Source organism: Hordeum vulgare, chromosome 4H (genome assembly GCF_904849725.1).
Source record: "Hordeum vulgare subsp. vulgare chromosome 4H, MorexV3_pseudomolecules_assembly, whole genome shotgun sequence".
NCBI classification, from domain to species: Eukaryota; Viridiplantae; Streptophyta; class Magnoliopsida; order Poales; family Poaceae; genus Hordeum; species Hordeum vulgare.
In genome coordinates, this window is record NC_058521.1 from 598,909,454 (window position 1) to 598,922,532 (window position 13,079).

The following is a 13,079-nucleotide window of genomic DNA, read 5'->3' on the forward strand; positions in this document are numbered from 1 at the left end:
GTAGATGTCTTCTCGAGTAGAACACAAAAGGTTTTGTGGGCGGTGATGTGCGTTTTGCTGCCCTCCTTAGACTTTTCTTGATTCCGCGGTATTGTTGGATTGAAGCGGCTTGGACCGACATTACTCGTACGCTTACGAGAGACTGGTTTCATCGTTACGAGTAACTCCGTTGCTCAAAGATGACTGGCAAGTGTCAGTTTCTCCAACTTTAGTTGAATCGGATTTGACCGAGGAGGTCCTTGGATGAGGTTAAATAGCAACTCATATATCTCCGTTGTGGTGTTTGCGTAAGTAAGATGCGATCCTACTAGATACCCATGGTCACCACGTAAAACATGCAACAACAAAATTAGAGGACGTCTAACTTGTTTTTGCAGGGTATGCTTGTGATGTGATATGGCCAATGATGTGATGTTATATATTGGATGTATGAGATGATCATGTTGTAATAGAAATATCGACTTGCACGTCGATGGTACGACAACCGGCAAGAGCCATAGGGTTGTCTTTATACTAACGTTTGTGCTTGCAGATGCGTTTACTATTTTGCTAGGATGTAGCTTTAGTAGTAATAGCATGAGTAGCACGACAACCCCGATGGCAACACGTTGATGGAGATCATGGCGTGGCGCCGGTGACAAGAAGATCGTGCCGGTGCTTTGGTGATGGAGATCAAGAAGCACGTGATGATGGCCATATCATGTCACTTATGAATTGCATGTGATGTTAATCCTTTTATGCACCTTATTTTGCTTAGAACGACGGTAGCATTATGAGGTGATCTCTCACTAAATTTTCAAGACGAAATTTGTGTTCTCCCCGACTGTGCACCGTTGCTACAGTTTGTCGTTTCGAGACACCACGTGATGATCGGGTGTGATAGACTCAACGTTCACATACAACGGGTGCAAAACAGTTGCGCACGCGGAACACTCGGGTTAAGCTTGACGAGCCTAGCATGTGCAGACATGGCCTCGGAACACATCAGACCGAAAGGTCGACCATGAATCATATAGTTGATATGATTAGCATAGGGATGCTTACCACTAAAACTATACTCAACTCACGTGATGATCGGACTTGGGATAGTGTAAGTGGATCATGAACCACTCAAATGACTAGAGAGATGTACTTTTTGAGTGGGAGTTTAGCGAATAATTTGATTAAGTTAAACTCTAATTATCTTGAACATAGTCTAAGTCCACTTTGAAAATATTTGTGTTGTAGATCATGGGCGGTGCGAGCACGATGGGGCGGCGCCGCGAAGGCGCGGCGCGGGGCTGTCGGAGGCGCGCGGGGACGGCGGCTTGGGCAGGAGGGCAGCGGCGCGCACAGGGGAGCCGCGGGGCGCGGGGCACCTGCAGCTGGGCGCTCGGGCACCTAGGCTCGGCAGGGCAGCGCGGGGAGAGCGAGGAGAGGCCATGGCGTGGCCATGCGGGGCTGGTGGCGGGCGAGAAGGGAGCTGGGGGCGGCTACAGCCGATGGAAAGGCGCACCGGCAAGGGGAGAGGAGAGGGGATCGAGGGGAGCTAGGGGAAAGGAAAACGACGGCGCTGCGGGGGAACGAGGCCACGAGGGAATCGGGGCTGGCTTGCTAGGTCAGGGAGGGGGGCTGGCTGGGCCTTGGGCCTGGCCGGCTGGGCTCCCTCTCCCTGCTAGTTTTCCTAAACAAAAGAAATAGGTTTAAACTAAAATAAAAAAATAAATGTTGTTGACTCCTTTGAAAAAAAATATACCCCAACTTTATATAAAAAAATAGATTGGGCATTTTTTTAAAGAAATAAAATAATACCTTTTGTAGTATTAAGATTAAAATCCTTTTTACAAAAGAATAAAATCAAACCCCTTTTATTTAAAGAATAAAATAAAACTCCTTTTGTAAATAAAAAATGAGATTCTATTTTGAAAATAGACAAAAGGAGAATTGAAGGAAACCCAAGGGGTTGCCCCCACATTTAATAAAAGGAGTTTTAAAAGAAGACGATTTTTAAAAGGGGTTAAAACGGAAACTTTTACACAACCCCAAAACAAATAAAAGAGAAGAGAGGAGGGGAGAGAAGGTTTAGGTCCGCGGTGCAAAAGGGTTTAGCGGTGGCTCTCACGCACGCATTCTCATCACGCCAACAAACGACGTCACACTCACAAAGCACTAACACCCAACAACACGAGAAACTAGCATCTCCGAGAAAACACAGTTGACATAATGCCATGCATTATGCGATGATGCAAACTAAATGATGATGCAACCAACAAAATAAAATAGCCGCACGACGAAAACGGAATAAAGGGGGGAATCTTCTGGGCGTCGGTCTCGGGCTGTCACACACCCTCCTGGGATGCCTCTGCCATGTTCCACGCCGCGCCCAGCTACGGCTCGGCCTTCCCTGTTGGCGCCGAATGAATCATGGACACGAGCGCGGCTTCACACGTCACGGGCGATCTAGGTACCTTGTCTACATTCCATCCCTTATTAGCGCCCTTACTCGTCACATTATTGTTGGCAATGGCTCACGCCTCCCTGTTCTTGGCACCGGTGTTGCCACTCTCCCTCTGAAATCCTTCTATCTCCGCCACATTCTTCTCTCTCCCAACATAGTCAAGAACCGTATTTCCGTTCGTAAACTTACTCGTGACAATTTATGTTCGGTTGAATTTGACCCTCTTGGCTTTTCTGTGAAGGACCTAGCCACAAAGGAGGTACTTCTGAGGGTCAACAGTGACGGTGATCTTTACCCCTTCACCGGAAATAATGGAGCTCCCACCGGCGCCTTCGTGGTTTCTACGCATGATCTATGGCACCGGCGGCTTGGACACCCGAGCTCCTCGACAATTTCTCATTTTTCCTTAGATTTTCTTTCCACATGTAATAATGAACCTCGTCCCTCCCATTTATGTACGACGTGTCAGCTTGGCAAGCACACCCGCCTTCCATTCCCTACCTCCACCACCTACACTAGTGCTCCTTTCCAATTAATACATTGTGCTTTGTGGACTTCGCCTATGGTGAGTCACTCCGGTTATAAGTACTACCTCCGTTCAAGTGTATAGGACGTGCGCGTAGCTCTAGGTTATCGATTTAACTAGCTAAATATATGTTATATGTGATAAAAATTACATATTCAGAAACTACATCCCGCATGAATCTAATGATGTATTATTTATTACATATAATACATATTTAAGTAGTTAAATTAACGACCTAGAACTACGCGCATGCCCTATACACCCGAATGGAGGGAGTACTACCTTATGATTGTGGACGACTATACTCACTACTCGTATACCTTCCCTCTCCGTGCTAAATCTGACACATGCGACACGCTCACTCGTTTCTTTTGTTTTGTTCATACCCAATTTGGCATGCTCATCCGGTGTGTCCAATGTGACAATGATGGGGAATTCCTTACTACCGATGTCTGCGATTTTTTCTCTTCCCACGGTGTCACGTTTCACCTCACTTGCCCTCACACCTCACCCCAAAATGGAAAAGCCAAACGCCACATAAGCACCACCAACGACATAGTGTGCACCTTGCTCCTCCAAGCCTCCATCCCTCCTCCCTTTTGGGTCGAGGCCTTGCACACTGCCACTACCCTGATCAACATCCGACCGTCACGAGCCATCCACCACTTCACACCCCACTTCCTCCTCTACGGCGTTCATCCTACATACGATCACCTTCGGATGTTTGGATGTCTTTGTTTCCCCAATATTTCTGCCATAGCCGCCCACAAGCTTTCCCCTCGCCCTGTGCGTTGCGTTTTCTTAGGCTATCCACGCGAACAAAAGGGCTACCGCTGCTTTGACCTTTCCTCTTGCAAGGTTATCATTTCTCGGCACGTTACATTTGATGAAAACAATTTCCCTTTTTCTACGTGCTCAGATATGATTGCCGCAGAAAATACCCTGCCTGACATCCCGCTCCACCCGATCGGCGCTCCTCGTACCTTCCACCTCCACTCGATCCGGTGTCCTCCACTCCCTCCATGCTAGATGTCCCCGCTCGCCCCACTACTTTCCCGCCCACGCCCGTCCCTAGATCCACTGCGGTTACCACCACCCAACCTCCCGCCCGCACGACCGCGGCTAGCCCTACACCCGCCTCGGGACCGCACCGCTGGACCCCGCCTACCCCTGATCTCTCGGGATCCTCTCCCCTGATCACGACACCGCCGCCATCCCACGCCTCCCCTGATCCCGCCAGCGCACGTTGCTCGTTGTTTCCCTCTCTCACGCCGCCACAACCGTCTCCATCTCCAGAAATCCAGCCCCTGCCCGCTCGTCCTATACCCGTCACACCACCTGTCAACCCACATCCGATGCGGACCCACGGTAAAACCGGCTATGTCATGCCCAAAACCATCCTTGATCTCCACGTTTCCGACGCCCCTTCACCCATTCCTTCATCGTACTGTGTTGCGCTCAAGGACCCGCATTGGCGTGCCGCGATGCTTGACGAGTATGACACGCTAATTCGAAATGATGTGTGGTCTTTGGTTCCTTGTCCTACACGTGTGAACGTGGTGATCGAAAAGTGGATATTTCCTCATAAGCTTCATCCTGATGGTACCTTGGCACGTTACAAGGCTCGGTGGGTTGTCCGTGGCTTCACACAGCAGCCGGGGGTCGACTACGGGGAGACGTTCAGCCCCGTGGTCAAACCGGCCACCATTGGCGTCGTCCTCGGCATCGCCACGGCCAGCGCTTGGCCCATTCGACAGATGGATGTCAAGAATGCCTTTCTCCATGGTGAACTTGCCAAGACTGTCTACTGCCAACAGCCCTCCGGCTTCCTCGATACCACTCACCCCTCCCACGTTTGTCGTCTCAACAAATCACTCTATGGGCTCAAGCAAGCACCCCACACATGGTTCCTTCGGTTCACCAAGTTCCTTCACTCCCTGGGTTTTGTGTCGTCTCGGTGTGACACCTCTCTCTTCATCATGCGGCGTGGTGATGCCCTTGCCTATCTTCTTGTTTATGTTGACGACATCATACTCACCACCAGCGCTCCCGCACTCCTCCAGTCCCTCGTCACCTCCCTCACTCGTGAGTTCTTGATGAGTGACCTCGATGACATACACCGCTTTCTCGGGGTTAATGTCCACCGCCCCACCATAGGCATCTTTCTCTCGCAGGAGCAGTACGCCCTCGAGATTCCTGACCGTTCTCGCATGCTTAACTGCAAACCCATCTCCACTCGAGTCGACAGGAGCAGTAAGCTCTCTGGCACCGGCAGCACACCCTACTCCGATCCCACCCATTACCGTAGTCTTGCCAGTGCTCTTCAGTACCTCACGCTCACCCGACCCGACATCTCATATGTCACGCAACAACTTTGTCTGGTCATGCACGCCCCGATGGATACACACTATCAGTTGCTTAAGCGTGTCCTTCGCTACATCTGCGGTGCGACCCACTTCGGCCTCCAGCTCTACCGCTCCTCCTCTCATGACCTCATTGCCTACAATGATGCTGACTGGGTGGGTTGCCCTGACACCCGACGATCCACCTCGGGCTTCTGTGTGTTCCTCGGCTCTAATTTGGTCTCTTGGTCGTCCAAACGCTAACACACCGTCTCCCGCTCCAGTGCCGAGGCAGAGTACCGTGCAGTTGCTAACTGCGTGGCCGAGTCATGCTGGCTTCATCAACTTCTCACTGAGCTTCATCGCCCTCCTCGTCGAGCTACAGTCGTGTATTGCGATAATGTGAGTGATGTGTACCTCTCATCCAACCCCGTCCAACATCAGCGTACCAAGCATCTGGAGATCGACCTTCATTTTGTCCGTGATCGTGTGGCCCTTGGTGAGGTCATCGTGCTCCACGTCCCGACCACATCTCAGTTTGCTGATGTCTTCACCAAGGGCTTATCGTCTTCGGTTTTTTGTGACTTCCAATCTGAACGTCTTACCGGACGTCGTTCGGACTGGGGGGTGGGGGGGGGGGGGGTGAACTGTCACGTTATGTACAACCTGTGATGTATATCTGGATATGTTTGTTGTAACTAATAGACCTAGTCTCTAGGGCGTTTCCTACTCCAACGCCACCTCCTGGGTAGTGCCCTGCATGTAGGGACTCCCTTCTATATATGTACATGAGACTAACAAGGCAATACACAACATGATTCACTTGTCTTCTCTTCGGATCTCCGTGATAAAACTGTATGACTTCTTGAACCCGCTCTCCTAGGAGGGTTGTAACCAAACTCTATCTTTTCAATGCAATGAAACGTAAAATCTCTTGCGTTTTTTCAAAGAAAAAAAATTGTATGACTCTGCAGTTACTATCTAATGCAGTGATTTAAACCTCTGTTTTTTATCCTTTTGCTGTGTATACCTGCATGATTTGTGCCATGGTGCTGGGAGTGTTAGGATGCTGTTGTAGCCCTGTGTGGCATTCCTGGCAGCACTTCTTTGCATCCTTAATCTGTAATCACTTTATTTTGTTCTACTGTTATGGCCGAAAAAATGGCGGTTTCTTTAACATAAAGAGGAGGCTCATTGTTTCAAAAACAGAACACATCCACAAACATAGCATCAGCAAAAGCTGGGAGATTGGGTCCTAAAGATAACATTGCCATCCTGAAGGACAACGGGATTGAGTTTTCCGGCCACGATCACAAAGCCGATATGCTCATATCTTTCTTCCATTCCCTACTGGGAAACCAAAAGACGCCAACTTGGCGTTTGGACCTGTTGCAACGCCAAATTATACAGGCCTTCTCTCCAAACGAGCTCTGCCATCCAGTCTACCTGGACACGCCGCCAACGGTCCTCCAATACGCTGATGACACTCGCATCATCGCTCATGCCTCGGCATCGGACGCGGAAAAACTAAGAGCCATCCTCGATGATTTTGCTCTTGCAACAGGCTTAGCCATCAATTTCCATAAGACGACCTTTGTTCCCATCCATACCGACCCCCTGCTCTCTCAGACTATCGCTCACACTTTCTCTTGCGATGTCTCCTCCTTCCCGCAGATCAACCTGGGCCTCCCTCTCTCTCCCACCAAGCTTCCCCCCGCGGCCTTAGAACTACTAGTGCAACGCTTCCTTAAATGCCTATCTGGATGGGCCGCTCGACTGTTGTCTCGGGGGGGGGGGGGGGGGAGAGGGGGGGTCTAACGCTCATCTCCACTACCCTCGATGCCCTTGCCACGCACTTCATGTTCGTCTTCAAACTCCCCAACTAAATCATCAAACGTCTAGATGCAATTAGACGCTCTTTCTTTTGGGCTGCTAAGGAGACGTGCTCGGGGGCAAAATGCATCATCGCCTAAAAATGTTTGCGAGGATAAAACGCACGGTAGTCTCGGCATTAAAAACCTTAAACTACAAAATAACTGCCTACTACAAAAATTTGCCTTCAAACTACTCCAGAACCCTAACGCCCCTTGGGCTAAGTGGTTCCATCACATGTCTTCCCTAGATTTTTGAAACCAACTCCAAAGTCTGCTGTCCATCTCTTTTGTACTTACAAACAGGGGCGACTCCACCTTTTTCTGATATGACACCTGGCTCACCGATTCACCGCTAGACCTTAAATATGCCTTCCTATTCTCCCACTCCACCAAACCATATGCCCTGGTCTCCGAGGTTATGCATGATGGCTTACTCGCGAACCTGCGGAATCGCCTAACTAATGCGGCTTCCGCACAGCTTGCTACTGTTCTATCTTTGTTGCAGGACATGGCTCCTTCGGTTCTCCCCGACGACAGGTTCCTTACCCACGGTGTCACGTTCTCCGCACGGTGCGCTTACTCGCTGCTCTCCTCCGCCGACGAGATCGACCCTCACTCCGACTATATCTGGAACTCGAGGGCCACCATCAAGGTCAAAAAATTTGCATGGCTGCTTCTCAGGGATAGGCTAAACACCAAGGCCAACCTCCACCGCAAGACTATCGCACCCGACTCCTGCTGCCCGAGATGTGCTCCGCGGCACGAAGACGCGTCACACCTGGCACTTCATTGCCCTAGAGTTGTCCACGTGTGGGATCTCCTCGGACTTCAGCCGCCGTCCGACATCGGCCTCATCTGGACCACCGCCACCCCGTTCGGCCTCGACATCAACATTTGGCCCACAGTGTCTCTCGCCATTCTCTGGAAACTCTGGGACTCTCATAATGCACATGTGTTTCGCAATGAGAATCACTCTGCCATGGACACTATTCATAATGTAACATCGGATCTCACTCTCTGGGTCTTTAGGTTTAAAGACCCGGTCGCCAGGGAAGCCGCCATCGCCTGCCGCCACTTTCTTTCTTCTCGATGTAACCCGTAATGTAACTCTAGCCTTCGGGGCCTATTTTTTGAGTAATATTCAGGTGGGGAAGCTCCCCCCCCCCCTCGGTTGGTTGTTCAAAAAAAAGAGAAATGGTGTCTTCGTAAGAAAATGCTCGGAGAACTGAAATACTGTCCTGACATTTGTGATCATGAGAATGAAATCTGCCCAATTCAGTCCATAGAAAGAGTAAATATGTTATAATTGTTATCTGAGCACATGGATAAAATAAACAGGTTTGGTGAAACCATTATCCATCATCAAGCTACAATATTTTTGTCCTAGTGTCCCCGTTTGTTTTCCACTCAGCAACCATAGCATAAGCCATTCATCATGCAGTGGGGACTTATGAACTCGATTGTTGCGACTCTAACTAAAACATAATAGAAACCATGCTACGGTGCGCACATTAGGAAATAGCGGCAATTGAAGCATAAAACTGGTAATACTTCCATGCTAGCTGCTGGGAGTTCCTTTCTAGGAATCAACTCCAAACAAAAATAAGCTCAGCAATATCTATGAGCATATCATTCACACATAAAGTCGGAGTTTGCTAAACATAAGTGATGAATACAAGCATTCAGGGACACATATATAACACATTCAAGAACATAATGATTCAGCCCAAGGACCCGTTATTATTACACATCACTGGCATAGACGATGACATTGTAGGTGCGGAAAACCATTGCCTTACAACTCTACTATCTAGCTATACTAACTCTAAATGTGGCAGAACCAGTGCCGTGCTTGATTTACTATGGGAAAAAGGCGGAAGTATGTACATATACATGCTACTCACATGGACAACCAAACGCATTCCCATATGCATCAATGATCATCTGCGCCTTGTGTTGTTGCAATGGAAGCAGAGTAATCCTTCTTCATGTTCTTCAACCTCGCGACCACATCACTCATTCTCATCCTCTGGTCAGGAGAATTGCTTGAACACTCCAGACCCAACTCAAATGTTTGCACGAGAAAGTCAACGTTCCAGGCAGTGGAGGATGATGCCAATTCACTAGTATTCCCTGGGTGATTGAAGCCACGTGGTCCAGACCTAGTTATCTCTTCACCTTGCAGCAGCTTCTCGTCAACAACATTGATGAGTCCCGCCGGAAATGCTTGTGAAACCCACTGCCTAAGACTGGATTCTCCAAGGAAGTTCGGATTTGTGGGTCTCTTCCCAGTGAAGACTTCGAGAAACATGATCCCAAAGCTGAACACATGTCTCTTCCGTGATGCCTTCCCCATGAATGCAAGCTCTGCTCAAAATTTCCAACAGAAGTGTTAAGTAACGAAAGTAATGGCAAATGTCTTGCGAAATAATTTGCTGAAGCATGATGGTAGCAAGTACACATACCTGGGGCCACGTAACCAATTGTCCCTGGCATACTCGCTGAGACCATAGAGTTGTCGTCGCCTAGAAGTAACTTTGCAATGCCAAAGTCGGCGACATGCACTGTCATGTCCTCATCGAAGAGCACATTGCTAGGCTTCAGGTCACAGTGTAGAACAACTTCACAATGATTGTGGTGCAGGTATTCCATCGCCTCCGACACGCCAAGCATAATGTCTAATCTCTTCATGAATCCTAGTGGCTCCTTATTTTCAGTGTGCAGGTGTGCCTCCAAGCTACCATTGGGCATGTACTGAAGCAGCAATGCTCTGAAATCCAAGTTGGAACAAGTATTCAATATCCGTATCAAGTTGCGGTGCCGAGCCATTCGCAGCACTTGACATTCAGCATCAAAGCTCCTCACGGCCTGCTCGACCTGCATGTTGAGCACTTTTATTGCAACCACTGAACCATCATTCAGTTGGCCCTTGTAAACTTTGCCAAAACTTCCAGCTCCAAGTATGTTGCCATCGCTGAAATTATCAGTGGCCCGAGCAATATCATGGTAGGATACTAAACTATGGCTGATCACGTCAGCCATGTCAATAGAAGCCATAACATCTGATTGCTTCCTATTTTTCTTTCTGTTCATTAGGTATAGGAGAATTGCTATAGCTCCCAGTGTTATCATGAGAATTGGAATCAAAAAGCTTAGCAAATGTTTGTTGGATGGGTGTGAATCAACTAGGCATGGCAAAAATCCTAGACGTGGGGCACCACATAACCCGGCATTTCCCATCAAAGATTGTGAACTGATGTTTTTTGAGAAAATACCTCCATCTGGTATTTCTCCTTGGAACTTATTAAAAGAAAGGTTCAAGCTAGTCAGATAAGTGAAGTTGGCCAAGTACTTTGGAATAGTGCCTGAGAGGTTATTACAGGATAGGTTCAAAACTTCTAGGTTGAGTAACCCTTTGAATGAGGCAGGGATTGGACCTTGCAGCATGTTGTGTGATAGATCAAGGTAGCTTGACAGTCCATTTTGTGCAAATGAAGTCGGGAGGTTACCAACCAAGTAGTTAGCAGATACATCTATAATGTCTATTGCTTCCATTGAACTGAAACCACTGGGCAATGAACCAGTAAGGAAGTTGTGAGATAGACTTAATTCTAGAAGGTTACTGAGATGGAATAAGCTTTCAGGTATAGTTGACGACAGGTGGTTATTTTCAAGCATTAGATGCTCTAGCATACTTAGGTTACCAACACCATCCGGTATGGTACCAGAAAAATTATTGTCTTGTAGGACTAATTGATGCAATCCTGTTAGTGCACCAATATGAGTTGGGATCGGGCCAAACATGTTATTTTGAGTTAGGTCTAGTTCCTCAAGATTCTCTAATAGCATAACAGAATGCATGGTGCCACTTAATTGGTTGCCAGCAAAAGATACTGCACTAAGATCACTTAGATTTGATATTGTAGTCGGGATTATGCCAGTTAAACGGTTGAAGTCTGCAAAAATGGAATCCAGCATTGTAGAGAGATTTCCAATATAAGCAGGAATGCTCCCGGTGAAAGAACACATTTCTATGACGATGTTCTGGAGTTCTCTACAATTCGAGAGAGTGGACAGGAAATCAAGTGTCCCTTTGAAATGATTGCTTCCAATCAAGACATTTAAGGGATCTGAGGTTGCCGAAAATTACCGGGACTAATCCAGTTAAATGGTTCGACTGTATTCCTAGCATAGACAGTCGGGATAGGTTACCAACAAAAGCCGGAAATGAACCTGTTAATTGATTATCTGACAAATGTAAATACGTGAGCTGACCCATTTCCCCTAATTCTTCTGGGATCTTTCCACTTAGATTGCAACTTGAGAGGTCAAGCACATTTAGCAAAGTGAGATTACTGAGCTCACCCGGAATTGAACCAAGAAGGCCATTTCCAGCTAAACTAAGGAGAGTGAGTTGTGACAGTTCAGCAAACCATGCTGGGATAAAGTCCACAAAAGAGTTGTCGGATAGGGAAATTGCTTTGAGATATCTGCTTGATGCAAGTCCTGATGGAATACGACCTTGAAAATTGTTGCCACCCATACGGAAATTTAGCAACATGGGCAGATTAAAGCTTTTGTTGCCAGGGATGGGTCCAGTTAGGTAGGTGTTTTTGCTGAGGATCAGAACCTGTAGTCTAGACATGTTGAATATAGTTGGAGGTACTGGACCGGATAGCTGATTCCGTTGCAACACAAAGGTTTCAAGCATGGGACATGAGGCAATACTGGGTGGCATCGGCCCTGATAGACTGTTGTCTCCAAAATTCAGATCAATTAAGTGAGGCGTGTTATTGAATAATTGCTCTGGTATCATGCCAGTTAAGTGGTTTGTCCCGATATCAATATGCCTAAGATTGTCCAAGTTTTGCAGATCATATGGTATTTCCCCAGAGAGATCGTTTTGGCTTAGACCAAGGGTTTTTATCTTTGTGAGGTTTCCTATAGTAGGAGGGATAATACCGGACAATCCGTTACGGCTAAGATCGAGAACGATGAGATGACTCGATCTACCTATATCAGGTGGGATGAAACCCGTGAGGTTTATGTTGGTGAGATTTAGGACATGGAGAAAAGAGAGGTTACCAAGATACGGGGAGATCACTCCTTGGAGCGGTATGCCTGCCAGCACAAGAGCGGTGACACGCTGCAGACGCCTGCTGCAAGAGACACCAACCCAGTGGCAGAAAGATGTACCAGTGCTCCAGTTCCTACCAAGAATTCCAAGAGGATCGGAGCACTGTGCTTTGAAGGCTAGCAACGCAGCTAGGTCACTGTCATTATTTGTATGGAGGGAAGGATCAGCTACCATGGTCACTGGAAGCAAGAAGAGGAGCGTGAGCATCATGGGAGGAAATGCCATGGCCATGACAGCGGTGGTTGCTCGCACTGCTTAAGAGCTTGGAATTTGTGGAGAGTGTTATAGAATGCTAGTATTGCTACATGTGCATGGTTTACTTATAGAGCTCACATGGCGTATCTCAAGGAGAGGGATAATCATAATATTCTTGAGTACCCCCGGCCGGACACCGATTGCAAAAGTTGGTCAGAAAAGCAAGACCTTGATTCAATAAAGCTTGTTCCACCATTGATGCAAATTGATGGCTATGTTGAAACTAAAGGTGGTGTTGCTCCAAGACCTTGACTCAATAAAGCTTGTTTGACCATTGATGCAAATTGATGGCTATATGTTGAAACTGAAGGTGCTGTGTTGATTGGGAAGGGCCCATCAAGTAAATGGCCAAACTTCCTTTCTTTGGGAGGAACTGGTGAGCTCTTTTCTCAGCACAAATGTTATTTTCCTAAGCATCCTAGCATTTATATTCCTAAAAGAGGATCATAGCAACTCATTGGGAAAAGAGAGAGAGCAAGAGATGGCTGACAGGGGTAAATTAAAGGAA

The 13,079-nt window shown here is 47.7% G+C and overlaps 1 pseudogene; it reads right to left on the bottom strand.

The window, feature by feature from the left end:
• Positions 1 to 9,010: 9,010 nt before the first annotated feature.
• On the bottom strand, positions 9,011 to 12,547 carry LOC123447469 (annotated as a pseudogene).
• Between the last annotated feature and the right edge of the window lie 532 nt (positions 12,548 to 13,079).